This window comes from Gastrolobium bilobum, unplaced genomic scaffold, assembly GCF_033153095.1.
Source record: "Gastrolobium bilobum isolate Gb01-03AN ecotype WA unplaced genomic scaffold, APGP_CSIRO_Gbil_v1 utg36121, whole genome shotgun sequence".
Classification (NCBI taxonomy): Eukaryota; Viridiplantae; Streptophyta; class Magnoliopsida; order Fabales; family Fabaceae; genus Gastrolobium; species Gastrolobium bilobum.
In genome coordinates, this window is record NW_026895271.1 from 133,941 (window position 1) to 139,940 (window position 6,000).

The window sequence follows — 6,000 nt, forward strand, 5'->3', positions numbered from 1 at the left end:
GTTTCATTGTATAAATTTCTCTTTCACTAGAGATTCTAGCAATACATACTTGAGATGTATTTGTTTCATGAGACTACTTTGTATTCTTTCTTAATATTCTAACAATCTTTCTTGTAGTGCTATTTCTTTCTATATTGGTAGCATTTTACATTTTTCCTTTTTCTTGACTTTGACTTACTCTAATTTTGACTCTCACTCGAGCCACGTTCCATTGATCTTCGTCTCATCATCGACAAAGCCTCTGCTTGCTTTGAACTTTTCAATCTGTCTTCCTTGTTATTTCATCTAGATTCTTCTTCAAGAATTGGAGCAGTAGTATCATTGAAAGACAAGTTGTTTGATAACCCTTTATTTGTTATGTTGATGATATGAATTAGGAGAGTTTGAAATAGAAGCTCCGCGCATTCACTTTCTGTTACATTGTAATCCAATGTTGCAAGTTGAGAAAACAACGTATTCAGATTGTTGATGTGGTCCGTCGACGTTGTGGACTCACTAATTCGAAGAATATAGAGTTTCATCATCAAGAATATCTTATTGTGAAGAGATTTGACTTCGTACAATTTGGTGAGCACATACCAAATTATTCATATTGTCGTCTTCTTTTCAGCAACATTTGACAAGACTGAATCCACCATTGCGAGGTGCAAATTGGCAACAACATTGTTATCCATTTTTTTCCACTTTCTTCTGTTATTGCTATGTGTATGCCTTCAATTGTAGCTAAGCAATTGTCTTTTCTTGGGATTGTCTTTATCTTCAACTTCCATGAAAAAAAGTACTCTCATTACACTTCTCAATGTCCAATTTTTCTGCCATATTATTGACAATACTCTATTTATTAATTGTACCAAGTTACATTATTTTACCGTGAATAATGCCGTATACTTGAATAGTACCTTATGTACAAATAGTACCGTATACTAGAACAAATCCAGTATATGTTAACAATCTTGTAAAAGAATACAACCACACGTGTGAATAGTAACCGTAAATAATACCACAACATGAATAGTAACTAGTAGCCAATGTGCTCTGATAACACTATCGGTTATAGAGTATCATGAATCAAAACAGTTAAGAGAAACGGGAATTTCAAGACATTATTAACCACACCAATTGGCCATGTCTTCGTACAATTGCAACAGTGATTAATTAAATATCCACAAAATTTAAGGCTATGCCTTTTAACCAGTTTCCTAGACATTAGCGGTGTAATTAACTGTATCTTAATTCCATTGATCAAGAGATTAACAAATACGTCAATTGAAGTGACACACAAGATTTAGGTGGAAAACTTAACTGGGAAAAATCACGAGCAAGATCAAAGAAGATTTTTACTGTGTGGAAGAAATTACAACTTCTCGCTAAATACAAGGAGAGAACAACATAACTCTCTCTTGTATTAGGAGAATACACCCCACTCTCAAAAGACAGAGTTATTTTCTTCATAGTTTTGGGATGCTCAAAACTTAAGGGAATATGTTGTATTTATAGGCAGAAGGATTTGAGCCATTCTGCATTCTTTCCGTGCAAATTCTGTGTATTGCACAGTATCTTATGCCTTAAAAGTCTTCAAATGAATAATGTATGGTTTGTATTTTAGCCACCAAAGTGGCTTTATACGTAAGTGCTTGCATCAAGATTAAGTGAAACCTTGAGAATTAGACCAAACATAGGGCTCAATATACCATCTCAGATTAGGAATAAATCCTAATTTCATATTAGACAATCTCGTTGTATAATTATAATGATATATTTTAATATTTTTTCTTTCATCTCTTATCTCTATGAATTTATGTATGAATCATTGACATCATTTCACATAAAGTCATGTGATGAAATGATCAAATCCTATAATAGATTATTTTATATTAAAATTTTAGATAATAAACTCATATAAAAATTGTATCTATCTTTCTTCATGGATATTAATTAGTTTTTAGGTGGGGTATATAAGAAATGCCTCTTGTGCCTGTGATAAATGCATATGATTTAATAATTAATGAAGGGGCTAAATGACCATTGGCAAATGACTTTCAGGAAAACGTTTCTTGACTGCTTGATGGGAGTAGTAATATCCATTGGATGTGAAAAGTCACGTCTTTTAGATACATAATTTATATGAAGGATAGAAATGTGTCCACTCATTCTCTGACCATTAGAGAAGCCTCAAGTTTTCCATCAAGAAGAAAGAGTGTATCAAGAAGGGTAAATAGATTGCTAAAGGTTTCAAGAAAGGGCTTTTGAAAAACAAATAATCTTCTGCAATCATGGACAAAGGTCAGTACATCTTGACATAAACATATAGCAATGTGAAAATCATGAATTCTTAAGATCCTTGTTTGTGTTCTTATTAGTTGATGTTTGAATATGAAACTAAAGAATAACTTACATATGGTATCAGAGCCTGGTTTTGAAATTTAGGATTTTCCAATTATGATGTCTAGTGTTGATTTATGAATGTTATTTCTCTTTAACCCACTGCATTTTTTATAAAATGTTGAATTTTACAATTGATGGTCACTTTATCTATATATACGACTATAAATCACGTAGTTCAATTGAAGATCAGAATTCACCGCGATGCAATTAATCTGTATTTGATTGCTAACATTGCAATTTGGGGTTTTGAAATATATATATATATATATATATATATATATATATATATATATATATATATATATACTCGATTTTCTTGTTTGAATTCAAAAGTTACATCACAGTAACAATACAAATTTAATACTTATACAATTTTGTCCTAATTGAATTTTTTATTTAAAAAACATGGTTTTAAAGGGAAAAGAAATATGTTATTTCTAATGATTATGTGGTATATTTACAAGAGTCTGAATTTGACTTGCGTATTCATGATGATCCAGTTGCTTTTTCACAAGCCATGAATAATGAAAATGGTGACAAGTGGTTAAATGTCTGAAAGATGAGTTGAAATCTATGAAACATAATGATATTTGGGAACTTGTTGAGTTACCAGAAGGGTGTAAGAGAGTTGGTTGTAAGTGGGTCTTTAAGACCAAACATGACTCTCATGGTAACTTGGAACATTACAAGGCTAGACTAGTTGAAAAGGGATTCACTCAGAAAGATGGCACTAATTATAAAGAAATTTTTTTACCAATTTCTAAGAAGGATTCTCTAAGAATCATTATGGCATTGGTGACTCATTATGATTTAGAGTTACACCAGATGGATGTGAAAACTGTCTTTCTAAATGGGAATTTAGTGGAAGATGTGTACATGGACCAACCAATGGGGTTCATAGAAAAAGATAAAAAGTAAATTAAAGAAATCAATATACAGACTTAAATAAGCTTCAAGACAATGGTACCTTAAGTTCATTAATACTGTTGTTTCCTTTGGATTTAAAGAACACAATGTTGATTCATGTATAGATCTGAAGGTCAGCGGGAGCAAGTTTATTTTTCTAACTCTGTATGTTGTTGACATCTTGCTTGCAACTAATGATTTTGGTCTTTTGAGTGAGACTGAGAAGTTTCTCTCTAGTAACTTTGAAATGAAAGATATAGGTGAGGCAACTTATGTAATTGGAATAAAAATATTTCGTGATAGATCACAAGAACTGTTAGGCTTGTCTCAGAAAACATACATCAATAAAGTTTTAGAGAGATTAAAGATGGACAAATGCTCACCATCTCCTATTCTAATACAGAAAGGATAAATTTAGTTTCATGCAATGTCCTAGAAAAGACTTAGAAAAGAAAGAAATTAAGTAATTCCATATGCATCACTTGTTGGGAGTTTAATGTATGCTCAGACTTGTACGAGACCAAATATTAGTTTTGCAGTTGGAATGTTAGGAAGATACCGTAGTAATCTTGGTATAGATCATTGGAGAGCTGCAAAGAAAGTCTTGAGATATCTACAACGTACTAAGAATTACATGCTTACCTATAGGAGATCTGTAATACTTGAGGTGAACGAATATTAATATTTTGTTGGTTGTGTGGACACAAGAAATACCATTTTTGGATATTTGTATCTTTTAGCTGGAGGAGCTATATCATGGAAGAGTGCAAAATAGTTAGTAATTGTTCCATCCACTATGGAAGCTGAATTTTTAGCATGCTTTGCGGCTATGGTTAAGGCTAAATGGCTACGAAATCTTATTTCTGGAATTGGAATAGTTGACAGTATTGCCAAGCCGCTGAAAATTTATTGTGATAATTTTGCAGCTGTCTTCTTTTCTAAATATGACAAGTATTCTAAAGGTGCTAAGCATATGGAGTTGAAATACTTTATCGTTAAAGAAAAGGTTCAGAAACATATAGTGTCAATAGAACATGTTAGCGCCAATCTTATGATAGATGTCCCCTTGACAAAGGGATTACTGCCCAAGACATTCACTGGTCATGCGTATAATATGTGTATTATGTCTGCTAGCGAATGTTAAAATTATTGTTATGTATTGGTCATTGAAACTTTGAGCTCATTAGTATATATGTTTTTGAGATTCTCCTGTTTTCAAATTTATGGATGCATGCATGATGAATGATGTTATTGAAAAACGGGATTTGTGTTTAACGAAGACTTTATTGCTAGACATTAAATTTACTTCCCATTAAAGTGTCATGTCAAGAAGAAAAACTAATAAAGTACCCCCTTTGGGAGGGGTTTAAAGCCTTAATCCTGGACTCGCCCCGAATTGAATTAGTTGCGAAGCAATGAACAGATTGGAATATTTCCAAAAAAGAAGAAAAACTAATAAAGTAGTACATGAAAGGGACTATGTCGATTTACGAATGTACAACCGCTATGACTCGTATTAGTTTTATCTTTAACAATGGCTTATGATGCAACCAATATATGTGAAATCTTTCAACCAAGATTATGTGCATTATGATTGTTATGTTAAATCATGAAATGACATATATCACATGAGCCATGTGGGAGAATGTAAGAAATGACTCATGTGCCTGTGATAAATGCATATGATTTAGTAATTAATGAACGGGCTAAATGACCATTAGCAAATGACTTTTGGGAAGAAGTTTCTTGACTGCTTGATGAGAGTAGTTATAATGACCCTAACCTGTAAATTATGAAATTACGAATTGATTAAGGAATTAATCAGGATTAATTAGATTAGAGGTCAAATTAAAATGAATTAAAATCACTTTTGGGAAAAGTGTGAATAGTTAAAATTTTATGGTAAAAATGCAAGTAGACAAAATTTCTCGGAACTTAAAAATAAATTAGGGAATATTACCACAAAAATATTATAAGTTAGTATGACAAGTTTGAAAGAGAGTTAAGTAAGTGGAATAGATAAGTTTATACCCATGAAAATAGTAAAACTCACTTAAAATAGACTAAAACACACTCGCACTCACACTCCTCATTCTCTATTCTCTCCAAGTCGAAGTGCTCTCCTACATAATCGAATAAGAGCTTCTTCTTACCTTCTCCATTGTGTTCCATCATTCACTTAAGAAACAAGAGAAACACTCGTCATTCTTCATCTCCCATCACTCTACCATAGAAACTAGTTAGAGTTTAAGAGTTTTGGAGGAGAAAACCCTCCCTTGGGGTCAGTTAGAGTCACCCTACTATGGCTTAAGTTTTCGCTTAATTATCCATTGCTTATGGTTGTTGGAAAAAGCCTTAAGTGTTATAAACGAGCAAATGATAATGTTAAATTGAATGTGGTAGACTAGTATATGTACTGATTGTCTTCATATCTTTGAAATAGGTTGTGATATTGAGAAAGTTTGTGGTTGTGACCCTTTGGATACAAGGAGTACATTGGAGGACATTGCTTCAAAAGGCAACCTTTCACTTCTTGGGGTTAATCCCCTGTTTGTTCCACCAGACTCCGAGGAAGAATGGTTTATATACATGATATGTTTTTTGAAATTGAATTATGATATGATGATATGCATTAAGAAGGGTTTTCTTATGAAAGTATAAGACGATTTCCTTATATTGGTATGTTGCAAGACGAGTTTTCTTGAGTAA